We start from the raw sequence: 22002 nt of genomic DNA, 5'->3' as shown, positions 1-22002 counted from the left end.
TGCCATTGCTTCCAAATTTGAGCTTTGTCATCATGCTGATTTCTTGTCCTCAGCACACTATTGGAATAGAGCACAAATTAGCCCTTTTTAATTGGTTAAGTAATAAGAGTCACTGAACACCTTCTGAGAGGAGCAAATGGTTCTCTAGGTAGCTGGCAGGACTGAACTATCAGAGAAAAATAATGTGCATACCCTGTTACCAGCATGTAAAGGCAGCTCTTTGTTTTATACCTTTTTAAGCTCATGACATTTGTTGTCATATACTTAACTCCAGAATTCTTGAAAGGTGAGATTTATTAAAAATTCCGATTACTGATGTGTGCCTAAAACCTGAAAATTACCAGAACAAGGTAATTATTTTAGTGTGTTTCCAATCCCTTAAGTTATACTGTTGCATTTCTGTATTGGTGTATTTAATGTTGTAAGCCAAGCTGAATTTGGCCATGTGTGCTTAAAGTCAGTCTGCCTTTCTTTATGGCTAGATAAATACCATATGTCAGAATCACTGTTCCATGAAGGGCTGACAAAACTGGAGAGCTGGATCTTGCTACCTGCATTCATTGCACGAGCACCTGCGTGCCATCACTTGTTTCCTTGTAAATAGTTGATGAGGTTTTAGGTATGAAGCAGACTTACTATACAATCTACCAGAATCTCTCACTACAGATCAGCCTCAGTAGCGTTCTGTTACTACACTAGAGTTTTCTTTCAGACCTGGCAGGTTTAAAATTAATAAAAACTTCTAAGTCAAATTTTCTCAGCATTTAGTATCCTCATTTGTAGAATGGCTGAGGATGGGTTCACTGTGGGTCACAAAGAGTAATTTAAAACAAACTACACACACAAGAATATTGTCACAAGGTTTAAATGAATTATTCAGGAATCTGCAGGAATAAAGTCTCTTTAATAATAATAATAATAATAATAATAATAATAATAATAATAATAATAAAAGAAGTTCTCTGTTGACAGCCAGGAATATCCTACAACACTGACTAGAAATCTTACCATATTTTAAAAGCAAGAAAGGAAACTCATTGGCTATCCAGACTAGAGGATATTTGTTTACAAGTGCAGGAAGCAAAAATGTTTTAAATCAGTCTTATTTCCTCCTAGAGAAAATGGTAGAGCTCACTCAAGCTTCTGTCAAAGCAGAAGAAATGCACTGGATCTCTCAATCTGTAGTATAGTGTGTTGGGTCTGTACCCCACATATAGCTACCTATAGAGATTCTTCTTTTTCTTGGAGCCTACTCTGCAGTTAAACTGATTTCACTGTTAGAGTCTATTATTCAGCCTTTTTCTTTTCTTCATGTATTCTCATTAATAAATGTTGAAAAGGGATAATGGGTGGTATTCTGGAATATCATCTACCTGATTTCTTTCAAATACTTCTGCCATTAATAATCAAGGGATTTTTATTTTTAAAAAGAAAAATGTTTTTTTGTTTGTTTAATCCAAGATTCCAATATTCTAATTTCTTTTAGAGTGCTTGTGAAAGGTCTTGTTAGTTGAAACTGGGAATGCATACTTCCTGAAAAGCATAAACTTTGTTGTTGGCAGAACAACAACAAAAACAAAACAGAAAAAATAAATTTCCTGCAGCTCAAGTAACTTTTCACCTATATATGAAATGTATTCTTGACTCTCATAAAATATTAATAATGCATTCACATTCACAAATAAAGACTTATGAAGTTTTTTAAATGAAATTGTAATATGTGCTTGTAATTTCCCAGCTGAGATCTTATTTTCATATGTTACTTTACAGTGCGTGACTACTGAAAAAAATGATTAAAAAACATTTAACCTCCTGGTTTGTCTTTCCAGAAATGAATTTCTTTATTGCAAGAAATCATGATTATTTATTGAACTGGAAAGCAGGCAGGCCAATGCTCCATTGAATGCTGTGAACAACATGTAAGTATAATACATTTACTGTAATGCTGTTAAAAGTTCAGTTTCTCTAGTGATTATGATTCAGTTGTAACAAAGAAACTGTTGGTTGGAGATTCTTAATTTATTTTTATTATAGCAGCAAATAAGGTAATATGACAGATTGTGTCTGAGGTCATACTTTTCTGAAGGTATTTTTGTCCCTTTGTTTTATTCTGCACATCAATCTCCATCAGGCTCTGCTATGCATTCATAAGCTTTGCTCAGGAAAATCCATGGCAACACAAATCAGGATTAATAGTAATTGATAAGTAAAGCTCGTAAAAAAGAAAAAAAAAAGCTGATGATGCATGGCCTACCTTGTCAGCAGAATGACGTGACACTAGATAAACTTCTGTCTTTGTTACCTTCCCCCAAAATAGCAGTACTATGTCCATTTATAGGAACTTGAAAAACAAGACAGCAGACAGAAATGTAAATTCTGATTAAATTCCTCAGTATTCAGAGGATGCAAGGATGCATAGTAATATTAATGGCCTTCTCAGACTTAATGCACTAGTACACAAGGGAAAGAGAAAAAGGCTATTTATTCCTTCTCTCCACGATGTGCACATAGCATTGTTTTGTCTGGTAACACTAATGTTTCTGATATTGCTAAGGGGATGACAATTTTTAATTTTAATCTGCTTGTTTAATTTCATCGTGTGTCTTGCCTGATTAAGGTCCAGTAAATAATCCTTTAGTTCCTGAGATGGATGTCACTTCAATCTCTGTCTCATTTGACTTTAGAAAGGCTAATTGATTCAACTCAGTTGATGGTTTTGTTTCAGTCTCCTCTGACCACAAACATTTGTGGGGATGGTTTTATTGTCTCCAATATTTGAGGTCTGTATATCTGTCATTCAAATAGCTGTGCAGTCATACAAAAGCAGGATTTTAAGCATTGTATTATTCAGTATTTTCAGCATATGATTCCTGAACTGCAGCTTTCCTAGAAGTTGCGGCAAGAGTAGAAATGATATCAGTTGAGATAGTGTCATATATATTGACGAGCAAACCTCACCTTTTGGCTTTTACCATACAGCCAGGCAGCTTGCCTTCGTTTGTGTAAACTTCTCTAACAACTCTGAATAATAAATTACTTAATAAAAGATGGTATTTTGCAAATAATTTATCAGTTGAAGGAAAAAAATGGTTTCAATCTGATTGTTCAACTGTAGGATTGGGGATCCCAAATCAGGATCTAAAAGCTCTGCAATTAGAACTGCAGTATGTCTGTATTTTCTGGTAAGACTGGTAATAAGATGATGTAAAAGTGTTCCTCTGGTCAAAGAAATTGGAAGTCTCGGGGAAGTGGTGTCAAAATTCTCATTTTAGCTAGAAAGTTGACAATTATATTTATAACTTCTTGCAGGATTACATTGGGGGAAAAATAAAGTCACTGGGCATCTGTTATAAGCATCTATACGAGTTCTTGTTGTTCATAAATACTTTTAGTATCCTGATTACATGATTTAAAATCGATAATTTCATTGTTAGGGAAAGAAAATAAATATTTCATCAATACATTGTGAAGGTGAATTCTTTTACTTGATGTGCTCATTAGCTTTTGAGATAGATCAATTTGAAATAAAAGTTAAATGGATTAGTACTATTTTATTGTCCAGGCAAAAAGTTAGATCCCACTTGGTCTAATTTGACTGTGTAGCTATTGGCTGAAGCTCAGCAAGAAGCTTCATCTTTCCTTACATGATTTCCCGTCATTTATGTTTCCTGCTTATTATAGTCCTTGTAATTTTATGGTACTTTTAATTCCTTTTGCTGCTTTCTGGAAGGTACTTGCTCTTAGTCTGTCTGTGTAAAATGATAGCAGAAGATGCACTTCACCCAGTATTCATATAGTTCTAAGTGCCTCAGGATAGCACCTAACAAGGTGACTAAACACATGTGCAGTGGCACATGTTTTTCAGTGCATTCAGCAGTTGAAGGTATTCTGGTAGCAACAGAGTGATGCTGCTGATGAGGAGAACTGATCTAAATTCAATATATATATATATATATTTATTTTTTTTTCTAATCAGAAAATATGAATTGGATGAAACTAAAATGAAGCTAAAATATTTGTCCTCGGTTTTTCATCGCAACAGTTCTCCTCTTTTGGCTGCCTACTGTTTTTAATGTCTTTCATTTTCTAAACTACTTCCGAATGCAAAAACTGAGATTGTTTTTACAAAATATTCATGAAATGTACATGAAATTGTTTCATGTAATTGAAATGCCTTGCTAGGGATCGATATGTGCTTTGAGGGAAGGATTAATCATCTGAGTAGTGCTGATAATCAGGTGTATATTATTTTTAAAGGTGTTTTATGTGGGTAGTATTCTTCAGCTGAAAACACTGTTCAGGAATAATTATTTCTTCCTCTAGTTTGAGAATTGACTGTTAACTGAAAGCATTTATATTGCATAGTTACATGAGGCACCGTTATTTTCAGTTCAACAGAAAATGGCTCTTAAAGAACACAGAAATGAATGACAATATGTTATGGGACTGTATCACAAAATACACAGCTTCAGCTTGCATGCAAAAATATCATTTAGCTGTGATAACAGAAATTAGATTCAATCAGTATGCTCTTTGTTATTAATCCATTTTTCTCCTTTCATCTGAAGAGGTCCTAATAACATATTAGGCAAATCATACTCTTTACAAACTAATTTGAAATAAAAATTCATTTTCAGGCATGCATTTTATGAGAATAATTATATGTTCCCTTGCAACTACTGTATGGATGCATGCTTGCAAGTGTGCACAATGTAGTATTTTCATTTTTGGTCTAAATTTATTATTATGAATGAATTTTTCTTCCTACTTAAGCAGACTTGTGAGGGAACTGTGGGTTGGACAGTAAGAACATTATTTTGAAGGCATAATAAGCATTTTAAATTATAAGGGAGCTACTGATTATTAATATGTAGGGCTAAAGTACTAAGTTAAACTTTTTCCTTTGGAACAAAAGAGGTGGAATCTTAAGTTATTTTAAATCATTGATGTTTCATCAGTTTCAGCTGTGGTCTGAAGTTGAAGAATTTGTAGTGTGCGCCCAGGTAAACACATTCTACATGAGACAACTTCTGTGTAGGTTAGTATGAATGAAGTCTCAACTGAACATCTTTATAAAGCTTCTTTCTAGTAGCCACTCTTTGTAACAGACACTGGTCATATTACACATGGGGGCTTTTGGTCAGCTTGTGTGAATGTCTTTTTGGTTTCCCTGACCTGCTTTACAAATAGAACAAGAGAGCTTAACTTTGTTGGCAGTGATGTTGAGAAATTAATGCAATTTTTTTTTTCCTTTTATGTCTTCTGCTTCTAGTCTGGCTGTGACAATTTTTAATATCCCTTTTTAATTTCATCCCTTGTCAGGGAAAGCAAACCCATTGGTTTTGTGAGTCGTCTTTTTTTGAATCATAGCCAGAGGTCCATTGCTCTGTAGTCTAGAAACTTCAGCACCGTTCTTGTTTCAAAATGTACCACAAGCTGGGTTCAGAGACAATGGCGCCGCCCCATTTAGTGGGTATACATACAAGGTATGGCCCTATCACACTCATGATCTCACACACGAGATGCTAATGTACCATGTGTGTCGATAAAGTGTTAGAACAATGTTATGCAGGCTACCCAAGACCCATACAAAGAATACATGGATTCTGACAGGTCTTTTTATACAGTGATCAAAAATTATTAGACTATACTTCTATCCTTATTTAGATACATACATTCTATCCCTATCACAAACCATTAAGTCACTTTATGTTCACTAAGTGTCTGCTTTATGTCCTTTTCTCTGTTATTTTGGAGATATTTTTTTTTCTAATTTTAATACCATTATCTATCATATTTTGTGTAGACACTTCATCTATTGTTTGCAGGTTCTGTGGAGCCCGCTTTGATTAATGCTTTTATCAGCTGTATCTGTATAACTCTAAATTCTATTAAATTCAGCAGCAAAACATACAAACACTAAAATGTCACTCTGAAATTAAAATGTTCACAGAATACTGGCCAAATCTGTTGCTGTCAGTGGATTCCAAGAAGCTCATAAAAAATGTCAGAAGGAATAGCATCATATTATGGATTTGAAGAGAGGCCTTGGTTTTTCTTTTCACCATCCAAAGTAATCAAGGCAACATCCTTGATTTTCATCCTGAAAAATTACACAGATTGTAATCATCTATGTGGTAAAGATTTCTGTGAAGTATATGAGAGAGAAAACATCTATTTTTCAAGAAGAGTGGCAATTTTTTTTAAAGAATATTCTTTAAGAAAGTTGTCTGAAGAAGAGGTTTCCTACCTGCTTGGCTCTATTAATGGCTTACTTTTGTCTCACAGTGCTTTAACCACACTCTTCTTAGACTCCTCAGTAGAGGTGCCCACAGAAGGACCTGTAAGTTCTTAGCTGTCCACTGACTCTGTAGTCTCTTCTGAAAAAAAAAAAAAAGTTTGTTCATATATTTTGTGACTTTGAACATAAATTTCCTTTCATGCAAAGATGAAAAACTTCAGCTGCTTTCTGCACTTGTAGTGCAACATAAAATATGTTTAATTGCTTTTTCTTCCCACAAAACTACAAAAGCTTCTCTCCAGTTGGCCCAATTAGGGTGCTAAATGAACAACTTTGTTTTCTTTCCCAGTCATAACAGTAGTTTTCATCTGAGCATGGTCAGGACTCACTGAAGGAACATGAGATTTATGTAATCAACTGCAAATAACTGAGATGAGACCTACATCTCTTCCTTAATTCATTGCATGAGGGTTTACCAGATAGACCCTTGAAACCCCGTTGTGGGTAATTATGATGATGTAAAAGAATTAGCAGGACTAATAGTTTCTAAGGCATTTAGGGTTACATTCATCTTAGTTAACTTAGGTATCTCTAGCTATCTAAGATCTAACTAGGCAGGATATGTACGAGAGGACATAAGCTGACTTCTCTAGAAGGTGTTTCTTATGTGAGTTTTTTTAAGGTAGATATGAATTGTACTACAGAGGTACTTTTTTCTTTTTTTTTCTTTTCTTTTTTTTTCCCTCACACATTATAAGGAAAGTGTACAGTGCAATCTCAGACTTCAGTGTCTTTCTTTAGATATTTAAAAGTTAAACAGGAAATACCATCCTTTGTGGAAAGCAAATTTTGCTTGACAGATTGGTAGCACTTGTCAGTATAAGAAATCCCCTCTACTTTGTGATATACCAGTACACTTAGTTTTTCAAGTTTTGCCCGTGGCGTAAATTATTGTGGCATCCTGTGTACAGTAGGTGAATGAATGTTGAAAGATGCTTTTTCTTTTGTGCTTCAAGGTATAAACTGTGAAAAAAAAAATCATGGCTTTTTATTATGGCATGCTATATATTCCCAGAGAGTGGCTCTTCTAGTTATGCAGAGCTAGTTTAAAACAAAACCAGTCTTCTTGCCTTGTTGAATGTGTGCTGTCGTGTAGGCACCCATAATGCCATTTGACATCATCTTTGTGTTGCTTCAGTCAAGTTTTGATGTTTTCGGTTTTTTCTTTTCAAAATCTTCGTCTTTCTTGAAGTGTGACACCAAAGGTCTTCTTGATACTTTGTATTTGGCTCACTAATTCTTACACTCTGAGTTTGCAAGCAAGTTCTGGTCTGGCAGCATGCAATTGTCAGTAGTAAAATTTGAAGCTTTTGGAGGCATTCTACTGATACTGTTCTTTTAGAAAGAAAACGTACTGCATTTTCTTAAAGCTTTATGCAGGTCATGTAAAATATATTTTCAGCAGCCTCTTAAGGTAAGATGTAAATTTTTCAAGTTGTTTTTCCCCATCCATCATTTAAAGTGAATACTTCTAAACCTGATATAGTGATATAGCAAAAGTAATGGCAGTATGACTCTGTTGCTCTTGTGCTCTCACTGTGATCTAATCTAGTTATGTGTATGGGTATGGGAAGAGCATTCAGATGATGGAAAAAAATGATGTTTAAATTAGTGGTGCATTTGTAGCATCCTGTCCAAAGAAAAAATAAAAAACAGCTAACAAAAAAACATACTTACCAGATTACCAAAGGATCTGTATCTGTCTATTGATTTATTTGGTTTATAAGAAAAATATGTGACATGTTTCAAGCTCTCATATTGTTTCATACAAAATACAGATAATATTATTAGATATCTAATTCCTTCCACATGCCCAGAGCAGCAAGAGATATTAAAAAAGGTATTTGATTAAATTGCATCAAGACCATATTTAATTTGGTTTGTTTATTGTAATCCTACATGCATACTAAACACAGTGGATGATGCAGCAATATTTATTTGCATTTTTAAATTACATTAATTTTAATGATATTAATTAAAAATTATTTGCATTCCTTAGATCCTGTTATCCTCAGCAACCTTGTAAGTACACTGTGTATTATGTATACCATGTGTCATATATTAAATACAGCCTATTCACAAACTGAAAGTTCTGTTGACTCATTTGTATTCTCTCAGTTTTCAGACTGCAGATGTCTGACAGTGAAGTTACCATGAAATATGTTTTGTCACCAATTTGAAGGTCACTTTAAAGCCAAAATAAGAATATATCCTGTGCATCACCTATTGTAAATTTAAAATGTTTCTGGTACATACAGCATGACTGATGTTGATTAATTAGCTGAAATGTCCTAAGTTATACCCAAAATGTTGGCAAATGTCAGGCTTTTTTCACAATATCCTTAAAGCATTTATATATACACAAAAGTTTTTATCCTCCTCCTCAAGATGAAATATCAAAACATACAATTGACTTACTTTTCATGTCATCCCTTTAAAATACCAGAGCGATAGCTTTGTACTTTAATTTTCACCAGTCTGAGGGTCCTTGGTTTTGCAGGGAAGCCAGAAGGAATATTTAGCTGTGGACTGTTTTTGATATATGGTCCTGTCATCTCTTGGACCAAAGAATTAAAAGCTATCATGAGTGACTGAAGATTAGGAAAATCTTATGCTTTTGTATATATTTATTATGGGCTCATTTCTGTTAAACAGAAATTTCCTGCTTGTTTATAGACTCAGACCATTGTGTTAGAGCTTGCTGCTGCTCCCTTGTATTCAAATTTGCTGTGGCCACAGCTCGGCTGGAGGCACAGGGCTACTGCTGCTGCATGGCCTGCAGCTCAGCCCCACACAGGTAGCAGTGGCTTTTCCATGTGCCACCCTGAACAGCCGCAGCTTGTTTTGAGATGAAGCATACGTCATGATAAAAGTGAAGTATATGTCAGGATAAAATGTGTGTGATAAAAGTGATCTTGTTTTTAAAGGAAAATTTTGGTAGTATTACAGTGCTTTTAATGCTATATAACAAAGACACATAAGAGAGTCACACTTTTCACCAGTACCAAGAAGTGGTCCTTGAAATTCCCTAGTTTTAAGGTACTGATGTCAAACCAGCTGTTGCCTTTGTGCTTTGTTGTGGCTGCGGTTGTTTTTATTGGCATCCTGCCATTACCTGTGTCTGATGAAGCTTCAGTCTGCTACAATTCTGCTGCTTGGTAAATGTCCCAAACTGCTTCATTTAAAAATAAATAAATAAATAATAAATCAGATACTCTTGTGATTCTCATATTCTTATGAGGTATATCCTGTAGTAGTTATTCAAGCAAAGGGGCAAAGTTGATATCACAAAGTTATAGCTATGTTTTGAGGGATGGACTCCAAAAGTTTCAGCCATAGTTCCCTTCTCTAAAACCTGCATTGTCCATGAGAATAATTTCCAGCATAATTTCTGCATTTGCGTGACCGTAGCAACTTATTCCTGTTTTACTCATTAACACCATGACAAAAGTATGAGCTTCATATGATAATATAGTTTGCCATTTATTGTGTACAGTTTTTTAGCAGACCTGCTTCCCTCAAAGATAAGATCTTTGGCTGATTTGTTGGCTGATTTAGCTATATAACTCTCTATATAATCTAAGTATAGATTTAATAGAGATATATCCCCTCAGTTCCAGTATTCATTGTCAGTTCTGTTAGATAACCATCAATTCTATAAATGGAAATACTTAAAATGTAAGGAACAAGTAATTAAGCATGGATAATGCTGTTTGGCTAAAATAAAACTCAGCTTATTTCTTTCTTCACTAAACTGAATTCCAAATCTGTTCAGAATTCTGACATTTGTTTACCAATATTCTCTCGCTCTCTCCCCCTCTCTCTCTGATGCACAAGCTCCTGTTCTCTTCTCGATTCTGTTTTGTGCTTCTGTGTCCCTCTGGATACTGCTTGGAATCAAAAACGTTTCTCTCTCTCCGTTTATGCTCAGTATTGGTGGTGTGCATCCACCTCTATGCATGCGTTTGTTCTTAATTTTTTTATGGCAGCATGCCTTGTAACATGAAAAAATAATACTTTAAGGCATGGTATTGGTGTGACCACATACTTCTCCCTGAAGAAGCCATATGCTTTCCTTACATTGACTCCCACTGTAATGAGGATAGTGTGAGAGGAAAATAACTATTTCCTCTTGTCTATTTTTCACAAAATGCATATTAGGAGAAATAGCAGCTGCTTAAAAGTTCATTTGGAAAATTAAAATAAATTCCAGTGAAGTAAATTCATTACTAGGTGGTATAGTTAAAAATGCATAGTAAATCACAAACAGTTGGCTAATGAATAAGGTAGATGATTGATAAACAAAGCATAGATTTCTGGAGGTTATCTTGCATTTATCTCCATAAATATGCAGTAAATACACAGAGAAAGATGTGGATTAAAATGGGAAATACTTGAAATTTCATGAGATGTTCAGCACAACAAGTGCTACAAACTGTTTTAAACAGTCACACTTGAATATAGCTTCATATGCTGTAGCTCTGAAGTCGTGGTTAGGCCTGTGACTAGAGCAAGCTGCGAATACTATCAAACATGAAGAATGCAATGTTGTCACCCTAAAGACGTCTGAAATGAATCAGGCCATCAGTGTAGCTTTAAACATTCCTGGTGTTGCACACTGTGAGCCTGACAATAGATCACTTCCTTTCTCCAAACATGATCAAAATGACAAAAGAATTAGAGAGCTGTCACAGACTGTCTCGAGGCACTAAATGTGTAATTCTTGGAAACCTCCTTGGCCAAGCCTGGTGCAGAAAACCTCTGTAGTACTCTACTGGCCTGTGGAAGCCCTTTTCAGTCAGCCGGTGAGCTTTGAGTGACCAAATTCTGAGGGAGAGAAGATGTTTTTACATCATGGGAAGCAGCTGTCAGGAGCATGTAGGACTGAATTAAGTAAAAGCAGTAAAATAGAGCATAACAAGATCAGAATAATGACGCTGCTAGAGAAGCAGAATAATCTGTTCCCTTTCCTTGATCTGAATTGTGGGAAATGGACATCTGAATGCAGATGTGATGCTAGCCAAGAGTAATTTAAATTTTAGACCCTCCTTGATTTTTTTTTCCTCACCTTTAATTGTATTCAAGATCTTAAAATATGTATATATACATATGTAAGTTACTATTCTTCTGTGAATTTTGGGAGGTTTGGTTTGGAAAAACAGAAAGAGTAAAAAAAAATTTAAGTAACCTCTGGAAAATGGGGTTTGGAGAAATCTTCTTGAGGATCTTGTGATTCCTCCTAAGTGAACAGTCCTGTTTCAGAGTCCTAGAGGACAAAAGCTTACCAAAAGACTTGTCACTTATCAGAAGGCTGGATTTCACAGAACCTTCATAGTCGCTGTATCTCCATTGGAAAATACTTAGTTTAGAATATGAGCTCTTTCTCTTTCTGTCACTAGCTGTTAGCTTGGATAAATGCCCATGTTTTATACTCCAATTACAGTACATGTCTTTTAATGACAATATCCTAGTGAAAAGATTGGTAAAAATAGTGGTGTTAAAATGGCACATTCTACTTAATTGACGTTCCCTAAATAAAAATAGAAAATGTGAAAAAAAGAAAGCATTGCTCACTTCCCATTTACTATATTGGTACCATTTGGAGTCACTTTTCAAACTGCCACAGAAGCATTCAGCCAGAGGAGGTGAAAAGAGATCAGAAATACGAGCAGCAAGCCCAGACTTCTTGCACTCTCTGTGCCCTTTCTGACAGGCTACAGCAAATGTTTGTTTGTTACTCCTTTTTGCATGCTATGAATCAGCAGCAAAAAGGAGAATAGATATAGAAACATTCATTCTAGTTAAGCCAGAATGATATTTTTATAATCCTTACATTTTGCTTTCTGTTTTCTTGATGTTATTGTCCTCATAAGTCCCAAAGCACTTTAAGGAACAATACAAAATAGTTTTGGTACCATATTGACTCAATTTCTATGTCATTAACTCCTCCTCCATTTCATAGAAATTCTTTCATGGTATTCTGAACATGACTTTTTTCTATTGTATTTCATTTTCATAAACATATCTGAAAGACCAGCAAAGTGCAAAAGTCTCTCTAATACATATAACTGGAAGTCTCATAAACATATAAAATGGACTGAAAAAATCTATCCAATGACATTACATCATAGTTTACCACTCAGAAGGATGAAATTATGCTTGTTGTACTGCTGATGGCGATGTACACAACATAGCCAGAAAGAAAACTTTATTCACCCCCTTTTCTCATCATTCATAGTGTTTGTTGCAATTTCACTTCTGGAAAGGCCTTGTTATCCTTTGTTCTCTTTGATCAGAGTAACTGATTATTAGAAATGTGAGATTTTACTCTCTTTAGGAAAAACACAATCCTGAAAAAATATTTAAGATATACAGAATCAGTCACACATGCTTTACAGAATATTAATGCTTTAACTTTTGTCTGTATTCTTGGTTTGCATAATGCTTCACGGATAATTATTTGTAAAACACTAACAGTTTGCTTGATATTATTTGAACAAAAAAGACGATGCATCTTGCTGTATTGGTGTTACAGGATTTATATTTTGCTCTTTGGTTCTATACATACATTCACATGCCTATGATTACTGCTGAAGCACAGAAGATGATTTCATCTATATTAATTAAAATAAAACTTGTTTGAATAATCACATTCTTTTTGAACACATGTTCAGAAAGACTGTGGGGTACGTTTCCCTGTAAAATTGACTGTTTGTTGAGGTTAAATGTGACTTGTTCAGCTCACAGTAAGCAATTCTGTTATAGAGTCAAGTGATGGTTTAAGGCCAGGAGGGACTGTAGATGGGAACCTTTGCCTGTGTGTAGAGAATACCATCCCATCAATGCCTTTACTTCCGATAGCAGCGTAGCTTTATTAAGTGCCCCAATCATTTGCTTATATATCATTAATTGTTTGTGTAATATTCCTCAGCATTTGAACAGGTGCTGAAAACGTTTTGTTATAGTCTTCATACCCATTTGAATAGACTCCATCAAGGTAATTTCATGTACTGAGAGACACAGAGGTTCTTTTCTAGATTAAAAAACAGACAAAACAAACAAAATTCCTGCAGTATGTGCAGGAAGTCTAAGTTAACGATTTAGTGTCTAAAGTGGTATTTTGAAACCATAAGAGGCTGACAGTCAAGGAGAGTTTTAACCCTCATAGGTGCGGGGGGGGTTCTGATAAACAGGATGGTAGATGCAGTCAAATATACTTAAGGGAATGAATTGATATCTCAATATACTGATAAGCTAGCACACTGATTCCTCCATGAAATGCTATAGGAGCAGTAGGGTTATTTAAAGAACTAATAGATTAGTATTCTAAGAGTTTTGTAGAATGTAACATCTATCTCTAAAAAAAAAAAATATATGACAAGTGCTTTCCAGTTTTTTTTATTTTGTTTTGTTTTTACCAAGTGGGATAATGTTACTTTTCAAATAAAAAATAGAAGTAAGAGCCAACAGTTGTGTTTCTTTCCCAGTAAGGTTTGCTGGGCTCCAGAGCTCTTCAGTTAGAAAGGGAACTTTTGTTTTTCAGACAGAAGCTATGGAACAGGAGCCTGATTTTCACAGGAGAGACACAAAACTTGTCTTCTGTTGTTGAGAAAAAAGCTGTAAAATTCAATTTCTGTCTGCTGAGGAGATTTTTACTGGTAAAAGGCTCACTCAAAGACAGATCACAATCAGTGAACATTATCTGAAAACTAGAGAAATAAAAGCTGTCCTCCATAAACAATTCAGAGTAAATTTGTTATAAAAATAAGCAAAATGAGAAAAAAAAAAAAAAGGAAAAAAATACAGGGAGATCAGTTCTAGAATTGTCCATTTTTTGTTAAGAGCAATTTCAAGAATTAGACAGGGAGACATTTCTGTCTACCTGGTAAACTGCATATGCGTAAAACTGTAAAGTCCTAGGTTTTCCCAAGGAAATATAAGTAATATTTAAAATAAATTCTCATCTTTGTCTTTCTTTCATATACTATGTCTGGTTTACAGTATAACATAACTGATAACAGTCTCACATTCAGGACATTTTCTAATAAATTTTAATCCCTGGGAAGATTCATCTGGATTTTCTTAGATCGTTTGTCATTTTGTGGCTTTTTGATAAAGTACAAGTAACTTATCCTGATGCATTTGCCTGTTTTTTACTTATTTTCCCATTGATTAGACTGCCAATCCTAATCTGATAGAGAAGAATGTTTAATGGCTGTAACATGGTTAAGAGTTGCTGGTAGCTGCTCTGTTGTGTTCAGGCACCAACTGCTTGAACATTAAATACTTCTTTTCCTTCTTTGGTTCTTGTAAGCAAGAATTAATTTGTTGCAGATCAGTTGTAAGAAAAGCTTTAAAATTACTCCAAGAACTATTGTAAAGAGATAATAAAAACACTACCGTTTTGCTATTGATAGGGTAAACTGTTCAATATTTATATGTACTACCTGTACATATTTGCTATATTCATTTCCATTAAACAAACAAATGAATTAGGTATGTCTTATAGACTGCATGTTTTTAATAGTTGAGGGAAGTTGGATGAAGATTCAGGGTAGGAATGTAACATTTCTATTTATGTTTTCAGACATAATGCCTGAAGGAGCCCCCCCCCAAAAAAAAAAAAAAGTTTAGAGGCCTGTTGCAATGAAATCTTGAATGCTCAGAATGGTTACGGAAATAACCAGCTACATTTAAAATATGTGACAGCAATTTGTTAACAAACTATGTTAATAATCAGCCTATTATTTTTGCACATGCTCAGTAACTTTCACAGTGTATCAATAAAGCCTACACCACAGTGAGAATTTTTAAAGGGAAAAAATAGCCTGACATTCTGGCTGTGTAGCTTTGAGAGAAGGGAAGCATTCTCCTTACTAGAGGGGGGTTAACACAGAAAAACAGTAGTGATTAGAACGTCAGGAGATATCACACAGAAACAAGTAAATAATTTTATCTTTTTTTTAGTTCCTAATTTATCTTTTAATGTAAAGCTGTAAGATATTGACAGGTATTTTCAGAGGTCTTTTTCATTTTATCTTTGAAAAGTTCATGTTTTACTAATGTAATGGAAAGGAAATTGTGATGTTTGAAAATGAATAATTCCATGCTTAAATTTCTTCAGTGGTGGAAAGAAGTTATCAAATATTGTCAGTGGTGGAAATAAGTTATTAAATATTAAACAATTCAAGTTTATTGTACTGAAAACTGAGACAATTTTCAGCAGTTGTATCACAGCTTCAAAGATTTTATTGTCCAAAAAGCTTACATATTTTTTTTGTATATGCAAATACTAAATTTCTGCTATGCTAGGTTGTAAGTAGGTAATTAACCATCTTGAAGTAACCGTTTGAAATAAACCCTCAGTTTAATATCCCAGATAATGGAGGCCTGAACCAAGAAAAAACCCTTCATGTGAGAACACTTGATCCACTTCATACTGCAGAAATCAAATAAATTGATAAATAAATAGATACATTGAATTCAGTCCTACTCTCAAGGAAGAGACATGTCACTAGTTGATCAGTTGAGGTACAATTTATGAGTAAAAGACTTGTCCACTTTAAGATTCTGAAATAGAAGAGCATAGTATTTGAAATATGTGAACTGTTAGTGTCCAGAGAAGGGCTACAAAGATGGTGGAGGGCTAGGGGAGAAGATGTACAAGAAGCAGCTGAGGTCACTAGGTCTGTTCATCCTGGAAAAGAGGAGGCTGAGGGGAGACCTCATCGTGCTCTGCAGCTTCCTCACAAGGGGGAGTGGAGGGGCAGGCGCTGATCTATTCTCTTTAATGACCAGCGGTAGGGCCCGAGGGAATGGTGTCAAGCTGCGACAGGGGAGGTTCAGGCTGGATATCACAAAGAGGTTCTTCACTGAGAGGATGGTCGCGCACTGGATCGGGCTCCCCACGGCACCAAGCCTGTCGGAGTTTGGACTGTGCACTTAGTCACATGGTCTGAATTTTTGGGTAGACCTGTGCGGTGCCAGGAGTTGGAGTCGATGATCTTTATGGGTCCCTTCCAATTCAGGATATTCAATGGTTCTATGATAATACATTCTCATCTCAGTGGTGGATTTCATTTATAGCTTTGTGATATTTATTGTCCTCATCATTCCTCCCCTTCAACTTTAAAAAAAAAAAAAAATGTAAAAAAGGATTGTACTGATACTTTTTTATTAAATATGTGGATGAAGGTTTGTAGGGAAGCACAAAGACTTGATATGTGCATCTCAACTAAATATTTAGCTTCTCTCTTCTCTGGCTCCACTACAAAGATATTAAGAATTTAAATAAGTTTGTTAGATTCTGTAAAAGTGTATCATACATGAAATTTCTTCAAAGAAGAGAGATGAGATTTAACAAATCATTATTTCCAGTGAGACTTCATTTTAGCATAATATTTCTTGCCAACTCTGAATTAGAAAATTTGTTTATACTCATGCTAAGATTTTAACTGTGAGAGAATGACTACTTCTTTTTTGCTTTGTCTACTTGTTATACTTTTCTGATTGCATGGTACAGGTTATGATCAATCATGATTCTAATAGGAATTTTACATTGTTTTCCCAGTCCTGTTGCCTTCAGTCTGACAGTTGCTCCCTTGACATCTCCCCAAACTAGTCAGACCTTAGAAGTAAATAATGACAGGCAAACTAAGAACAGCAAGGGATTTCTCTCTTCACCCACTGTCTCTCATGCTGACAGTCATTTTTCATTCTCCAAAGAGACTGTCAGTTTCTTGGATGACCGCTTATGCTTCTTGGATTGCAGATGCATTTGTTTTTATTTTTGAGAACTTCAAGAGATGACAATGTGAAATGAATGACCCTTTCCATCCTTCATCTTGAAAAAGAATGGAAATGGCAAACTTGTTCCATTTCAGCATGAGCGTAGCATTTTCTCTTCCTTTCTTCAGTTGAACAAAGTGAAAGAGTTACTTAAAATATTTCTAATGGAATAACTTAATCTGCTGATTTATTTTTTTTCAGTATGCAAAGTGGGCAAACATGGCACTGAAATTAATTCTTGCAAATTCAGCTTACTCTTCCTTTTCAGTGGTATTTCTGACCTTTTCAAATAAGTACTGTTGTGAAAATTAGAAACAAAGGAGAACGAGTTTGTTGTAACAAAGTAATCATAGGATCTTAAATTATTTCTGTTCTTATTAATTGAGAGTGCAGTGTGACGAGCCACATGTACGTGAATAGAAACCCACAAATACTATTTAGTATTTTTTAGTTAGTATTAGTTGAGTGTTGTTTAACAGACATTTACAGCCCCCTCTCCCTCCCCTCCCAAAAAGGTAAATCAGTGTGTTCTCCCCTTGCAGTCATATGGAGGAAGTCAGACATTGTTCAGTTTTCTAATTTCAGTGTCCAGTGGCATTCTTCACAGAGGGGCTGGAAACTAAAATAAAAATAGAGCAGTTCTGTGGTGAAAGTTTATCCAAAAAATATTGTTTGAATTTAGGCCAAACAGGTCTCAAGAAAATGAGAAATTGCTAATGCTTCCTGCCAAAATGAAATAAACAAGTCTTCAAATTAAAACCTATGAGGACAACTGCATAGTTCTGGGTATGTTAGAATACATTGTTTGTTGTTTGATTACATGAAGGCCTGTTATAGGTCATGGCTTTTAACCTCTAGTGCAAACAGAAGATAAGTTAGCTGTTGATATTTGAACCTCTCTTCATGACATTTCATTTTTATTTTTCAATTCAAGTTTATGAAATCCATTATCTAAAAGAAATTAAATTATATATTTCATTGCATTTTATTCTGGAAATGTACAAAGGAATTAGAGTGGCACTATCACTTAAGTGCGTTTACATCTTCTGTTGCTTTCTGAAACCTTTCCCTTGCATTTCTTCTGGTCCCCTGGACTATGTATTTTATCTCTTCACAAGTATGTAATATACATTATTTAAATCCTTTCCATAGGTATTCAGAGTTCTTTCTAACTTTTAAATAGTAAGCTATTTTGGAAGTGTCCATGCTCTTATATGGAAAACCTTGATAAAATGTCCTTTTTTTTTTTCCCCCCCACAAAGTTATCCAAAATATCCCCCTCTAAAAGCTAATGTATCAGAAGAAGTAAATGCGCAGTGTTAGTAATGGATGTTAAACTGAATGGAGAAAATAGCATCAAGAGGGAAATACCATTATATTTTGTGCATAGCTAACCTGAATAATCTGTATAATTGCAAGAAATTATGGAAGTCAGGTATTCAAAAAGGGATTAAAATACATAAATTGAATAATGAGACTATCCACAATTACATTAGTTGAGAGCAGATCTGTAACTATTATAGCACTTATTATTTTAGGACATAAATTTAACACCAGCATCCTAGGAATTAGGGAGAAATGTGTCTCTTTGGTTAGATTGTCATTGTAAAATATCCTCATTTCCCTATGATATTAGAGAGAAAATAATGGATGAGAGTTAACATGCCTTTACAAAATCAAGTGGTTTTGCCTAGTCTGGAGTCACAGAAATGCTGTAATGAAGAAGGCAGCAATAATAGAACGGAAGAAGATTCTAAATGGGAGAGGGAAAAATTTGTTCAAGGAACGTAAACTTCAGTGATGGATGTCTTTGTCTTGGCAACACAGAGCTTCATCTTGTTTTTGGTTAATTGCTGTACAAATTTTATGGTCTATAATTATCTTTAATTATAGGGATACACAACCATTATTATGCTAAAAGGAAGATGATAGTGCACAATTGAACAACCTGAAAGCTCTTATATATCTTTTTATTTTCTGGAAAAGAGTATAGGATTATAATGCTCGTAGGTGTTTCTTCTGTCAGTTTTGGAGCAGTATATGTAACAATTATTTCTATTATCAACTTTCACCACTCATTAAATGGCTTTGCAGAGCTGGCATATCCTGCTTTGAAAATATCTGTCAGTAACTGGCAAAGGCAAACCTATGGTACTGTAGCAGGAAAAAGATGAGGCTATAACTGTATTACTATCTTCAGACTCATTATCACTTTCCAAATGGTCTTAGGCACTGGTCTATGCCTGCTGAGGAGGTTGTTCCTCTTCTGTCACGCAGACATTAACATCACAACCTCTCATTCAGGAGCAACTGAGTGGTTTCAAGATTGAGGAGGAAATGCTGTTAACCCTTGAGGCTTTGGATGGAAAGCAGTCTGGAAATGTGTCTGCACAATATGCTACTGTAGATTTGTTGCTCCCCAAGGGAAAAAAATGCCTCTCCACTTGTCAGACTGTGCTGAGACCGCTATTACTGCTGTGAGGGTACTCAATTACAAAACTGGAAATGAGTTGCAAAAAGATAAACCTAATTTTCAAGGTCTAAAGATACTGCTTTGCTTATGACAGACTGGAATACATCATGATGTATACTTCTGTCTGTCATAGCTGGTAATGTAGTTCCAGATCATTCTCCTGAGTGTTATTTCTCTCAGAATAAGCTTCTTTCTGGAGTCAGCACTCCTTAATTTGCCAAACATCGGGTGAAAGGAATGTTTCACTGACATGCAATATGTTGATGATTTACAGTTTTAATAATTGCTTGTTTTGCAGACTTTTTTTTTAATTGGATGAGAAGACTAAGTAATGGGAAAATGAGAAATTATGTAATAATATGATTAATTACATATACTTTGAAATATCTTTATTACATTACTTAGCTGTGAGTCCTTTACGATTGAGGTCTGAATGTCTTAAAAGGACTTTAAAGTGAAAAGGACAAAGGCAACAGAAGTTTAGAGGGAGATATTTATACATTTGTATAGCTTCCTTTAATATACAGGATAATTGTATAATTATCTTGTATGTTATATGTTTGTATAATTATACATATATACATATACACATAATGTATAATAATTATATATGTGTATATATGATCATTATATATATGTATAATTGTATAATTATATAGGCATTTGCCTTACAAAACATTACAGGGTAGATGGACAAAGTTAATTAATTGTTGGTTAACTTATGTTATTAGAAGCTAGTTATTAAAGTTATTAGAAGGCTAAGTATGAGTGGGAATTGTGTCCTAACAGAAGAATTTAACTTCACATATGGACGCTGGTGAAAAAATACTGCTAATAATGGACAAGGTCTGAGAATCAACAGATACATTCTCCAAAAGTCACTAAATCAGAAATTATTTAGTTCTGTGGTTCATTTTGGTGTCTTCCCAATTTATATATTTTAAAAAGGTGGTCATAGAGTATAATCCCCTAGACTGAATAGCAATAGTTGCCTTACCTTATATTGAACAGAAGAAATTTAAGGAGGACAAGGAATTGACTTTATTAAATGAAAGCATAAGTCTGGAAGGAAGTTATGATTTGAGCTCCTCAGAACTGGTCTTTGAGAATTTTTTGTAATACTGTTAATACTTTCGTCATGAAAGTATGCTAGTCAGAGTTCTAGTAATGTGATGATGGCACAAAATTAGAGAAATTGTCCATCTATTCAGAGAGACTGAATTAATATATAGAAATAATCCTGTGATTTTACAGATTGGAGAGACAGAAATGGGTTGGAATTCATTAACGCAAAATGCAAGTCCTGTACTAGGGTCATAGCAGGTAACATTTTTTGCTGAAGTTTTTAGTTGGTTGTGAGAGAGCAAGTGTCACACCTCAGTGTCAGGTAGTGTATGAGGAAGATTTTTACAGGACATTGGTGACATCATATATAGTATATTGTACGGTTGTGCCTGTCACAATCAATAAAACCTAATTTTAGTTGTCACATTCACAGAGTTAGGTCACTTAATTATATAGAGGAAAAGACATGTTATATGTGGTAGGATATGTGGTAGGAATCTAGAAGAACTTTTTTTTTTTTTTTTCTGGGAAACAGAAAGGGGAATTAAGCTATAGTGGGAGGTAAATTATTAGGTAAGAGCTAAGAAACAATGCTGACACAATTACAAGTTAATAAATGTTGGTTTTAAATAAGTTTAGGTTGTAAAAGTGAGGAGCATTTCTAACTGTCAGGGTTTGGAACAGCTTTTCAAAAACACTGATATGACAAAAAAAAAAAGACGTAATTGTTTTAATTCTTAATGTGCAGTTTTTGTAAGGGGGTAGACAGTATGGTTTACTGTGGTAGGATAGAACAGGACTGTATGACATAGGAGATCCCTTCCATTCCCTTATATTCTTTTATTGAATTACCTTGTTTGTTCTTTCCTAAATAATTTCATATCAATAAAGAACACTTTTTGTGGTTTAAATTTCCTTTTCTCTGCGTTTGAAAACCTTTTTCTTTTCTTTTTTCTTTTTTTTTTTTTTTTTTTCTCCCCGTAAGTGTAAAGAATTGGAAAAATAAGGCTATGAAGCAATACACATGAAGTCTTACTGAAAATAGGTCTTCAGTCTGGACACACTGTCAAAAAGGTCTTGAAAATCTTAAGAAAACTCAAAGCTGTCAAAAAATCTTTTTTTTTTTTTTCCTGCTATTTATAGTAGCTCATCCACAGTACAGCTTTAGATCTTTAGTTAACTTTAGAAAACTTCAAAGTTCCAGTCTGCATCTTAGAGCTGATGTGATTTGTTGTAAAGGTATGATGCTATTGAGAATGAAGCTTAAAAGGAACAGGGTCCAAACCTGTGAATACTGATTAAAAACTCTGGAGGAAGACAAACACTATTCTCAGGAAACAGTTTAAAAAAAAAAAAAAAACCCGCAGTTTTCTGT

General features: G+C 34.5%; 1 protein-coding gene across 2 annotated transcripts in view; it reads left to right on the top strand.

Annotated features, from left to right (window-relative positions):
* Positions 1-1832: 1832 nt before the first annotated feature.
* LRRC4C (leucine rich repeat containing 4C) overlaps positions 1833-22002 on the top strand; it is a 300531-nt gene continuing 280361 nt past the window's right edge. For both annotated transcript variants that reach the window (XM_040558647.1, XM_040558648.1), the window contains exon 1: positions 1833-1919. The gene's annotated coding sequence lies outside the window, so the exon portion shown is untranslated. The remainder of the gene's footprint in view (positions 1920-22002) is intronic.

This window comes from Cygnus olor, chromosome 5, assembly GCF_009769625.2.
Source record: "Cygnus olor isolate bCygOlo1 chromosome 5, bCygOlo1.pri.v2, whole genome shotgun sequence".
In the NCBI taxonomy this organism is placed as follows: domain Eukaryota; kingdom Metazoa; phylum Chordata; class Aves; order Anseriformes; family Anatidae; genus Cygnus; species Cygnus olor.
This window is presented reverse-complemented; position numbering and strand designations above follow the sequence as displayed.